The sequence below is a fragment of the Lolium perenne genome, chromosome 6 (assembly GCF_019359855.2).
Source record: "Lolium perenne isolate Kyuss_39 chromosome 6, Kyuss_2.0, whole genome shotgun sequence".
Taxonomy (NCBI): domain Eukaryota; kingdom Viridiplantae; phylum Streptophyta; class Magnoliopsida; order Poales; family Poaceae; genus Lolium; species Lolium perenne.
This window is the reverse complement of record NC_067249.2, coordinates 261799695-261812516: the sequence shown is the minus strand read 5'-3', so window position 1 is coordinate 261812516 and position 12822 is coordinate 261799695.

Here is a 12822-nt window from a genome sequence, read left to right as displayed (position 1 = left end):
CGTCTCCGTTGGAGCGGTGTGGAGGCACGAGGCACTCCAAGAAGCCAACTAGGGCCACCGTATTCTCCTCGAGCCTTTCCACCAAAGGAAAGCCTCGATCCACTAAGGGACCCTTGAGGGTGGTCACCGAACCCGTACAAGCTTGGGCAAACTCCCAAGTATCAAGCTTGAGGCAACTCCACAACGAGGAGGCTCTCAAGTACACGGCCACAAGAGGCTTACAACACACCACCAAGGAAACCCACTCCACCAAGGATGCTATGCGCCACACAAGGCTAACACACTCCACCAAGGAAACAAACTCCACATAGGATGCAACGCGCCACAAGAGGCTAACACACTCCACCAAGGAAACCAACTCCACCTAGGATGCAACACGCCACAAGAGGCTAACACACTCCACCAAGGAAACCAACTCCACCAAGGATGCGATGCGCCACAAGAGGCAAGATGGCCACTAAGGCAAGAACACCACTAAGGAGGAACACACACCCTACAAGATCGAAACCCCGGAGAGAGCACAAACCGATGCACCTAATGCAATGTCTAAGAACACCACTAGGATGCCAAAGTTCTTCTCTCCCAAATTCCAACAAAGCTAGAAGAAGCTATTTGGGGGAATAAGGGAGGAAGAACAAAGTGAGGAGAAACACCAAGAAACTCCAAGATCTAGATCTAGCAAGATCCTCTCACTTAGAGGAGGATTCAATTGGTGAAGCTCTAGATCTAGATCTCCTCTCTCCTTTCACCCAAAAATATGCAACAAATAGTGGAGGGATCAAGAGGACGAAGCAAGAACCCAAGGTCAACAATGGAGGAGAGAGAATAGAGGGGCAGGGTTGGTTAGGTCGGAGGTGGAAGAGAGATATATATAGGGGACCCAGAAATATAGCTGTTGGGCTGGAAAAACGGTCAGATCCGCGCCCAAAGCGGTACTACCACTTGGCGAAGCGGTACTACCCCTTGCGCGCGAACTGCGCGAAAAACAGATCTGGATCGGGCCAAAACCGGTAGTACCGCTGTACGGAGCGGTACTACCGCTTTATGCCTAAAACAGAGCAAAGCTGAAACAGAGAGAGAGAGAGAAACTGCAAAGCAGTGCAGCAGCCGCGATGTGCAGTGGCAGAGTGAGCAGCAGGCAGCATGCGGTATGGCGTGGGCGCGGGGAGCGAGGTGCAGGCGCGGGGTCAACGCCCTGTCTCCCGATCGATGCGGGAGGACAGCGAGCGAGCGACGACCTGCAGAGAGCGGGTGAGCGAGGCTGTGCGGGGCACGGCGGCTGGGCCAGCAAGGCCCAGGGCGTGGTGGAGCTGGGCCGCTCGGCCAGATGCAGCGCACGGCGGGCAGAGCTGGGCTGAAGGAGGTGCTGGTGGTTGGGGAAGAAGCTGGGCCGGTACTACCGGGCCCGGTACCGGCCTGGTACCGTAACTGGGTTACGGTACTGCCGGCCCAGTACCGGTTCGGTACCGGAATGGATCCAGTAAGGAAATACTGCCCGAGCGGTACTTAGGCCGGTACCGCTCGCGGTAGTACCGCCCGGTCCAATATGCAGTTTTTCTTTTTCTTTTTTTCTGCGAAACGGAAAATGCGATATCTCGAGCTAGGAATATCGGAATGACATGAAACCAGTTTTGTTGGAAAGAGGGCGACAAGAGCTACCTTCTCACATGATGAAATCATGGAAAAGGGTGAGTGATGATTTTTCCCATGGTCATAGAGGTGTAACCTCTCAATACGGTATATCGGGAAACTCATCACTCTCGCCTATGCAATATGTGATGCAACCGAAAACCGTTTCATGCATAAGAACCAAGAACGCGATGCAATGCATGCAAGGTTTGAGCTCTCTCCGATGATACGACCCACTATCCTATCGAGCACAAACCTAGTCCTTGCGCGTTCTTCTCGAGTCGGCAAGCTCCGTCTTCACCCTCTTCATCATTGCCCTTGTCACCGTCTTCCTTCAACATACGCCACCGTCTTCTTCATCTTCAACGCCGTCTTCTCTCTTCATCTTCTACGCCGTCTTCTCTCTTCATCTTCAACACCGTCTTTGTCTCTCTTCAACACCATCTTCATCATTGTACTCCGTCTTCTCCATCTTACAACCTTGAGTCCAACATGACTATGGACTTGACCTAAGATTGATTCTCAATGCAACCATTAGTCCATTGGGATTGTCATCAATTACCAAAACCACACATGGGGTAAAGGACTTGTTCTTACAATCTCCCCCATTTTGGTAATTGATGACAATCTCTTTGAGAGGGTTTAGATATGGAATTTAGCGAACAACCCAAGTTGAATATTTAGAACAAACTCCCCCATAATATATGCATGTGTGAATGAACTTGAATTTCATTGCATATACCGGCAATTAAAGCCTAGCGGAGTATCCTCTAAATATTCAACAATGCAAAGCAACACATGCAAGGCATCGAAACCCTCCAAACTTCTCCCCCATTGGCATTAATTACCAAAATGGACGAAAGGTTTGGAAGGCCAATATAGTGAGCGTTCCTCCATAAGTTGTGCATTTCTCATAATTGTGAGTGAAATCAAATGCACATATTCAATGACGAATATCCGGAGGAAATCAAACTATATTGAGGATCAAAGATTGCAAGAGGATATGAAGGTGAGACACTATGAAGCAAGCAATCATTGAACCAACACAATGCTCTAAGTAATTATGTGAAAACTCGCCAAAGTTTGTGCACAAGATAAACAATTTGCATTGAAGAATAAGGTGCACAAGCATGGCATCATTACTCCCACAAGACCACTCAAGGCATGTGCCAAGATCAACTATGAGTGCTTGAAGATGCAAATGATATAGAATGAGCACTCATAGCCAAGTTCTTTGTGAAGTCATTAAAGAGTGAAATAGGAATGAAGGAATAGACTCCAACAAAGAGGGATATCAAAAGATATGCTCCATATCTTATGTGTATAAGTTTCTCTAAGTGGACAACATCACGGAGACGTTTATTCACAAAGAAACATGCACACACAAGATAGGTACAAGAGAGATAGAGCAAGATATCCAAACAAGTATGCTCAAGGACTTATCTCATGTTAAGAATCTAAACCAAATATAAGAAATGAGATAACCCACTCCCAAAGAAAGCAAGGTTTGAATAAACCAAACCCTCAACACTTTTCATGATGGCACAAAAGTACCGAAAAGGAAAAAGGTTTGTCTTCCAAGGTCAAAATCTTGAAACAAGGAAGTGTTCTAGCAAACATAGGAGAGCTCCCCCAAAATTAGTGCACCATTTAGAATTTTGCATTTGAATACAAAATGCACAAATGTGGGATTTGCTCAATCATGTTTGTCAAAACACCAACAAGGTTCAAGTGAAACAAGGAGATCCAAAAGAAGCAAGGAAGACAAATGGGAGTCTAACCCACAAGGACAAATTCTTGGCAAGAAATGAAGCAATTGAGCACAAGAGCCAAGTGTGAGGATGATCCGGAACAATACTACACAATTTATTACCAATTGTCAAAGGACAAGAGGTGTATAGGAAATATCCATATGTAGTTTGTGAGTATGTCCAAGATTATCTTCACAACAAGAAAGCAAGTGGTAAAGTGGGATTTGTTTGAGCACACATGTCACATAGGAACAAGATAATCTATAATATCAACTCTATGTGACACAACCTCAAATGTTCACATTTTCTAGGCTTGTAAAATGCACATGGCATAATACTCCCCCATGATGTGATAAAGACATTTTCCGTGCAAGAGGCAAATAAGAACCAAGTGAGATAATTAATGGACATTATAGAATTTTAATTCGTCACGTCACACATTTTAGGATTGTGAGATACATGAAGCATGTCACTCCCCCAAAATGGGATAGTCCATTAATCTCTCACATGAGCCAACACTTAAGATATAAACAAGATGCAATAGGCTCAACAAAGAACAATTGTACATGATGTGCCACCCAACGTAAATAAGAAACAAGATAAGCAAGTAGGAAGCACAACATGCACAATCACATGCAAGGCACAAAACCAACACATGCAAAAGTGGAGCGAGTAACTTTCAATGTAAAGGAGTTGAGAACTCGTTACCACAAGGAGGTGCATGGGTAAAGGATAAGAGGAATACAACTTGACTTGAGGAAGTGAGAATGATGAAGATCCCCTAAGTCTTCATGAGCTAGTCAAGCCTCCATGCCCTCCACTTGTACCTATTGATCAAGTTTTGGCTTTTTGGTCCCCAACAAAGTTGGGTCCTAAGAAGTTAGTCACAATAGGCTTGGCAACCCAAATGGTTCCTCTTGCGAAACCACTTTGAGTGCCAACATATTTGGCAAACACATTGCCAACCTTATCCTTATGTAGAGAGTAAGCACCAGCGATCAAGATAGGGTTGGATGAGTTACCACTTGTGCAAAAGTAGGAGATGTGGCCCTTCTCATGGCATATGTAGCATCTTCTTCTCCTTCCCTTCTTCTCACTTGATTTCTCCGCAACGGGAGCCTTGGCTTGATCCTTCTCGGGTAGCGGCCCTTCTTCACGTTGAGGTAGACCTTGAGCTTGGCCTTGAGGTAGACCATGAGCTCCATCTTGAGGCCGCTTCCCTTGTTTCTTCTCGCCAAGTGGCTTCTTCTTCAAGGGGCACAATCTAACATGATGCCCTTCAATCTTGCACTTGAAGCACACAATCTTGGCGGGGTCCTTCACATGCCCTTGGCCCTTCTTCCGCTTGTGCGAGGTGGACTTGTTCTTGTTGTTGGAGTTGAATCCAAGTCCACTCTTGTCATTTGGGAATTGCTTCCCCTCATGACCCTTTACCAAGTCCTTCTTAAAAGAAGAGACTTGGGTCTCGAGCTCTTCGATTTCCCCTACATGGTTAGTAACAACACAAGTACTAGAGGAAGTGGAAGCTTTATTGTTAGAGCAACAAGGCAAGGTATGTAATTCACCACAAGATATAGCAATTGCATGGGTGGGTGATTTACTAGCACTAGTACAAGGAATTGTAGAACAAGGCATAGAAGGTAGTTCACCACAAGATAAGTCAATAACATGAATGGGTGAACTAAAAGCACTAGCACATGGCAAAATAGCATTTTGAGAGGTAGTGCTAGTACTCACATGAGGCACATAAGATTTTACCTTTGGCATGATAGCCTCAAGAGCTAACTTTAGCAAATCATGAGAGACTAGAAGATCATCATGGGAGCTAGAAAGCTTTCCATGACTTTCTTCCAATTTCTCATAATTGCTTGTTAGCAAAGCAAGTTGAGCCCTTAGCTCAACATTCTCCTTCAAGATGGAAGCTTCACAAGAGGTAGAGTTAGTAGCACAAGCATTATCAATTATAGCACAAGGAGAAGGCAACTTAGCAAGCTCTATTTGGTTGAGAGCCTCAAATCGCTCAAGTGACTCGGTGAGAAACTCACAATCCTCAAGGAGTTTACTATGAACAATTACTAGCTCATCATATTTAATTTGTAAATCATGTGCCACCTCTAAAGCTCTATCACGAGATTCCTTTACCCTACGTATCTTTAGAGAAAAGTTCTCTTCAAGAGTTTCATTGGTGGTTTCTTGTTCTTTAAGAGCTTTACCAAGTTTTATAATCTCGTGTCCATACTCGCGCTCATGCTCTTCCTTTTTCTCAATAAGTTTTGTGCTCTTAATGGCAAAATTGAAGATTTTCATGAAGTTAGAGCGAGCAAGTTTTTTCTTAGGAAAAGCATGATAAACCGACTTTCCCAACTTGTTTAAGGAAGCAACATTAAGTCCTTCCATATCATCATCCTCATCATCACTAGATAGATAGGGTTCCAAGGAAGGAGATACCTTAGAAGCCTTAGCCATAAGGCAAGTGTAGGAACCGTGCAATGATGAAGAAGATGAATTCCTTGAAGCTCCATCCAATATCTTATCTTGGCCCATAGTATCTTTGGTTTCCTCTACATTGTTAGCACAAATACTAGAGGAGAGCAAAGTATCTTCATTATGGCAACAAGACAAGAGAAGCATATCATCATGGGATGAAGATATGCAAGGACTATCAACTCTAGCATGTAAATCATTTATAGTGCTACAAGTGTTAAAGTCCAAAGATGAGACATTGCAATGGGATAGAGATGAAGAATCATCAAGGGAGCGCTCACCATCAACAATGCAATGTTCATCACCACTCACCATACCATTACCTTGTGTCTTACCACACGTTGCTGAAGTGGAAGGAGCGTGATCATCCTCAATGGTCTTGGATCCACCATATGTATCTTGAAGCTTTGTCCAAACCTCATGAGCACTCCGGAAAGGCGCAATGGAGGAAATCACTACATGACTCACAACACGGCAAAGGACTTTAGTAGCTTGAGCATCTAGATAAGAGTTTTTCTTCTCCTCAAAAGTTGGATTTTGTGGATCCTTGGGAGGACAAAAACCCATATCAAGAATTCGCTCCACATGTGGGTGCATGTCCCTAAAATAATCAAGCATGTAGAATTTTCAAGCATCATAATTAGTGCCATCAAATGTAAAGGGAGAAATGTGCACTAATCCTCTAGTCGACGTCATACTCTCTAGGCGGTGAAGCCCAACAAGATAAGAGAGCCCTAGCTCTGATACCAATTGAATGTTCTAGGACGTCGCCTAGAGGGGGGGTGAATAGGCGGTGTATAAAAACTTCTTCTTGAGAGCTAAACTAGGCGGAATAAAACTACAAGTGTTTACTAGTTTAGCTCAAGGCCTATCAACTAGGGGTTTGCCTAAGTGCTCCAACAACCTATGCTAGCATGATGAGCAACAAGGTAATAACAAGATAGGCATAGCATCAAGCATGATAGATATCACAATGTAAAGCGCATAGGTAAAGGAGCTCGGGTTGAGAAGTAACCGGTGCACGAGGAGACGACGATGTATCCCGAAGTTCACACCCAAGGGTGCTACGTCTCCGTTGGAGCAGTGTGGAGGCACGAGGCACTCCAAGAAGCCAACTAGGGCCACCGTATTCTCCTCGAGCCTTTCCACCAAAGGAAAGCCTCGATCCACTAAGGGACCCTTGAGGGTGGTCACCGAACCCGTACAAGCTTGGGAAACTCCCAAGTATCAAGCTTGAGGCAACTCCACAACGAGGAGGCTCTCAAGTACACGGTCACAAGAGGCTTACAACACACCACCAAGGAAACCCACTCCACCAAGGATGCTATGCGCCACACGAGGCTAACACACTCCACCAAGGAAACCAACTCCACCTAGGATGCAACGCGCCACAAGAGGCTAACACACTCCATCAAGGAAACCAACTCCACCTAGGATGCAACGCGCCACAAGAGGCTAACACACTCCACCAAGGAAACCAACTCCACCAAGGATGCGATGCGCCACAAGAGGCAAGATGGCCACTAAGGCAAGAACACCACTAAGGAGGAACACACACCCTACAAGATCGAAACCCCGGAGAGAGCGCAAACCGATGCACCTAATGCAATGGCTAAGAACACCACTAGGATGCCCAAGTTCTTCTCTCCCAAATTCCAACAAAGCTAGAAGAAGCTATTTGGGGGAATAAGGGAGGAAGAACAAAGTGAGGAGAAACACCAAGAAACTCCAAGATCTAGATCTAGCAAGATCCTCTCACTTAGAGGAGGATTCAATTGGTGAAGCTCTAGATCTAGATCTCCTCTCTCCTTTCCCCCAAAAAAATGCAACAAATAGTGGAGGGATCAAGAGGAGGAAGCAAGAACCCAAGGTCAACAATGGAGGAGAGAGAATAGAGGGGCAGGGTTGGTTAGGTCGGAGGTGGAAGAGAGATATATATAGGGGACCCAGAAATATAGCTGTTGGGCTGGAAAAACGGTCAGATCCACGCCCAAAGCGGTACTACCGCTTGGCGAAGCGGTACTACCGCTTGCGCGCGAACTGCGCGAAAAACAGATCTGGATCGGGCCAAAACCGGTAGTACCGCTGTACGGAGCGGTACTACCGCTTTATGCCTAAAACAGAGCAAAGCTGAAACAGAGAGAGAAAAACTGCAAAGCAGTGCAGCAGCCGTGATGTGCAGTGGCAGAGTGAGCAGCAGGCAGCATGCGGTATGGCGTGGGCGGGAGCAGCGTACGGCGCGGGCGCGGGGAGCGAGGTGCAGGCGCGGGGTCAACGCCCTGTCTCCCGATCGATGCGGGAGGACGGCGAGCGAGCGACGACCTGCAGAGAGCGGGTGAGCGAGGTTGTGCGGGGCACGGCGGCTGGGCCAGCAAGGCCCAGGGCGAGGTGGAGCTGGGCCGCTCGGCCAGATGCAGCGCACGGCGGGCAGAGCTGGGCTGAAGGAGGTGCTGGTGGTTGGGGAAGAAGCTGGGCCGGTACTACCGGGCCCGGTACCGGCCTGGTACCGTAACTAGGTTACGGTACTACCGGCCCAGTACCGGTTCGGTACCGGAATGGATCCAGTAAGGAAATACTGCCCGAGCGGTACTTAGGCCGGTACCGCTCGCGGTAGTACCGCCCGGTCCAATATGCAGTTTTTCTTTTTCTTTTTTTCTGCGAAACGGAAAATGCGATATCTCGAGCTAGGAATATCGGAATGACATGAAACCAGTTTTGTTGGAAAGAGGGCGACAAGAGCTACCATCTCACATGATGAAATCATGGAAAAGGGTGAGTGATGATTTTCCCATGGTCATAGAGGTGTAACCTCTCAATACGGTATATCGGGAAACTCATCACTCTCGCCTATGCAATATGTGATGCAACCGAAAACCGTTTCATGCATAAGAACCAAGAAGAACCAAGAACGCGATGCAATGCATGCAAGGTTTGAGCTCTCTCCGATGATACGACCCACTATCCTATCGAGCACAAACCTAGTCCTTGCGCGTTCTTCTCGAGTCGGCAAGCTCCGTCTTCACCCTCTTCATCATTGCCCATGTCACCGTCTTCCTTCAACATACGCCACCGTCTTCTTCATCTTCAACGCCGTCTTCTCTCTTCATCTTCTACGCCGTCTTCTCTCTTCATCTTCAACACCGTCTTTGTCTCTCTTCAACACCATCTTCATCATTGTACTCCGTCTTCTCCATCTTACAACCTTGAGTCCAACATGACTATGGACTTGACCTAAGATTGATTCTCAATGCAACCATTAGTCCATAGGGATTGTCATCAATTACCAAAACCACACATGGGGTAAAGGACTTGTTCTTACAGACTTGAACTGGTTAGCGAAGGATATCTAGCCAGCATTGAACTCCAACCCACCCTGATTTGCCAGATCAAGGAAGCTCAAAAAGGAAATGCTAGCATTGATGGGATAAAGAGCCAAATAGCTGCGGGAAAAGCACCGGGATTCACCGCAGATGAAGATGGAGTGCTATGGTACAACGGACGCCTTTGCGTGCCGTCGGACTCAGAGTTGAAGCAAGTTATTCTGAAAGAAGCCCATGACACCCTCTACTCCATTCATCCCGGAGGAACCAAGATGTACCAAGATTTGAAGGAACAATTCTGGTGGCATGGAATGAAGAGAGAAATTGGAAGCTACATCGCCAAATGTGACATCTGTCAAAGAGTCAAAGCAGAACATCAACGCCCCGCAGGACTGTTGCAACCCCTACAGATTCCCGAATGGAAGTGGGATTCCGTAGGAATGGACTTCATCACCGGACTGCCCAAATCTAGCAAAGGGAATGATTCCATCTGGGTAGTGGTCGACAGGCTGACCAAAGTCGCCCACTTCTTCCCCGTCAAGACCACCTATCAAGGACCAAGACTCGCAGAGCTATATATCTCAAGGATAGTCAGCTTGCACGGAACCCTGAAGTCGATAGTATCCGATAGAGGATCCCAATTCACCTCCAGATTCTGGCAGAAAGTACATGAAGGACTCGGAACTCGTCTGAATTTCAGCACAGCCTATCACCCACAAACAGATGGACAGACTGAACTAGTTAACCAGATACTAGAAGATATGTTGAGAGCATGTGTGCTAGAGTATGGATCTAAGTGGGAAGACTGCCTGCCATACGCAGAATTCTCGTACAACAACAGCTACCAAGCCAGCTTGCAGATGGCCCCCTTTGAAGCACTATACGGAGGGAAGTGTCGTACCCCTCTGAATTGGTCGGAAGTCGGAGAGAGTCAAGTTTTTGGACCAGATATTCTCCGAGAAGCTGAAGAGAAGGTTCACAAGATCCGCGAGTACCTCAAGACAGCCCAATCCAGACAGAAGAGCTATGCCGACAAGAGACGCCGAGAGATGACCTTCGAGATCGGAGATTTCGTGTATCTCAAAGTGTCCCCCCTTAAAGGAATGCAGAGATTCCAGCTTAGAGGAAAGCTTGCACCCCGATATGTCAGACCCTTCAAAGTCCTGAGCTGCCGAGGAGAAGTATCCTATCAACTGGAGTTACCAGAAGAAATGTCAGCGGTACACAATGTGTTTCACATCTCGTTACTCCGGAAGTGCTTAGAAGTGCCTGAGAAGACCGAGGTTTTTAAGAACATCGATCATCGAGCTGCGGATATCAACTCAGATCTGACATACCGCGAAGTACCTATTCGCATCTTGGAGGAAGCCTTCAGAATCACCCGTACCCGGAGTATCAAGTTTCTGAAGATCCAATGGAGTAATCACACCGAAGAAGAAGCCACTTGGGAGAGAGAAGACTTCATGAGGACTGAGTACCCAGATCTCTTTAGTACCTAGTTTTCTCTCAGATCTCGGGACGAGATCTTTTGTAAGGGGGAAGGGTTTGTAACATCCCAAGTTTCAACAATAATAAACAAGAAAGAAAATTTCCCAAACTCAAAATTTGCAACACACAAAAACTTTTTCTATGCATATAGTGCCACATATAGTTTCATGCATATGAGTGATTTTCTTTTGTGCAATTGCCATGATGAGTGTTAGTATGTTGATCAATTGCTACTAAATCCTAAACAAAGATCATCTAACCCTAATTTGAGAAGAATGGAAGAAATAGAGAAAAACCCATTTCTCACTCACATACAACTTAGGCCAAATTGCAAATCTTCATCAAAGGCCACCATTGCTTGATCTCTTGCTTGTAGAATGTTTATATATGATAAACAAATACAATTGCATCAAAGAAACAAGAATCAAACCAAAGAAAATCTCAAAACCTTCACACATATGATAATGGTCATATGTCACCATTTTATTTTCTTCACCACTTTGCCCCTCCTTATCTTTTTATTCCTAAACCAGACTTGGTCAACTAAGGCCACCTCATCCAAGACCAAGTGATGATGAACAATGTTGGTGTTGACCACCAAGGCTAGAGTTGACTAGGTTGACCAGAAATGATATGCCAAGATGGAACCCGAGAATGAAAACAAGATCATCTCACATATGAAATTTTGCAAATCTTCTTCAAATGGAATACCACCACCACCATTCTAACACTTTAATTATATAAATGAGATGTACCAAAAAGATTTCCAAAATTCATCAAAAATGTTCTTGCGGGCATTGTGCCGAACACCTTGCTGGCATTGTTTCAGAATTGTGTTACACACCATTGTCCATTGGATCATAGCCTAAACCAACTTTATCTTGTGATCATTAGCTCCCTCTGCCTCCCCTGCATCAAGCCTGGTACTTGCCATGGTCGTTTAAAGTGGAAAAGAGAGTAGAGAAGCTCCATGCCGTGGACACCCGGCCACCTTTGGCCAATCCATCTCTGGCCTCCATCTCAACCCTTCTCCTTGTCCTGGAGCATCTCTGCAGCACGAGGACACCGGCGGTACACAGCACCAGCTCGCCAAGGCTTGGCATTGGCCAGAACGCGCGCGTCCAAAGCTTGCCAGTACACGCCCGTGCACGCGGTGACCGCGCTCTGGACGCGCCAGGACGCCACGCGATCGAGCGCCATACTCCACTCCTGCAAAGACTACGCCTGCGTCGAGCATCCACTCGCCACCCTCTACACGCTAGACACACTCCCTAGCCTGCCCCTGCACCGTCGCCGTCGTCCTCGACGGAATCCTGCCGCACGCCCTGCCGCACTCCATTCAAGCTCGTGATCGATCCCGTCGCCCTTTTCTCTGCGCCGCTGCACGTTGAGCATCGCCAGGACAACGCCTATCCATAGCCGTCCTCGCCTTGCCCCTTCGAGCACCAGAAGCGCCGCGCCATGGACGCTCCTCCACAGCACCCGTCGGCCACCTCCCTCCGCTATAAATAGAGGAGCTCAGCCCTCCATTTCTTCACACAACTTGCTCCCCTCTCATCACTGATCCTTCTCCACCCATTAATTTCACCCCACCTCGCCGGAGCAGCCCCAATCGAGAGCTCGAAGCCGCCGGAGCCCGCGGAACCTCTGCATCGATTGGAGCCTCGCCGAGCTCCGCCGCTGCACCAGACGCTTCCTCATCTACTTCCACTTCACCGAGCAGCCTGCCCTCCCTCTCCGACGGACTGGTACCCCCTCCGACCCCCTAGGCTCGCCGCCAGTGAGCCCGTCGCTCGTCGGAGACGACGACGATCACTGACCGTTTTATCCTGTTCTAATCCTACGGTCTAAATCGAGCGTACCATTTCGCTGGTTGATTAGCCACTAACGGGTGGCCCCCACCTCGTCAGGGCGGCCCAAAGGCACCAGTTGCTAGATGGGCTGCGCAGTGTTATTTAAAACCGTTTCAGCCCATTATAGTTTCCCGCCTAGCCCACAGATTCAAACTTAGATTTAATTATATTTCAAATGTGCTGCAGATGACTTAGTAAATTTTGAATAGTTTGAAATCTACCAATCCAAATCTAGCAAACTTTATACCGTTGGAAAGCTAATGAAATTGTCTAACTAATGCCACTGGTCCCATCTCT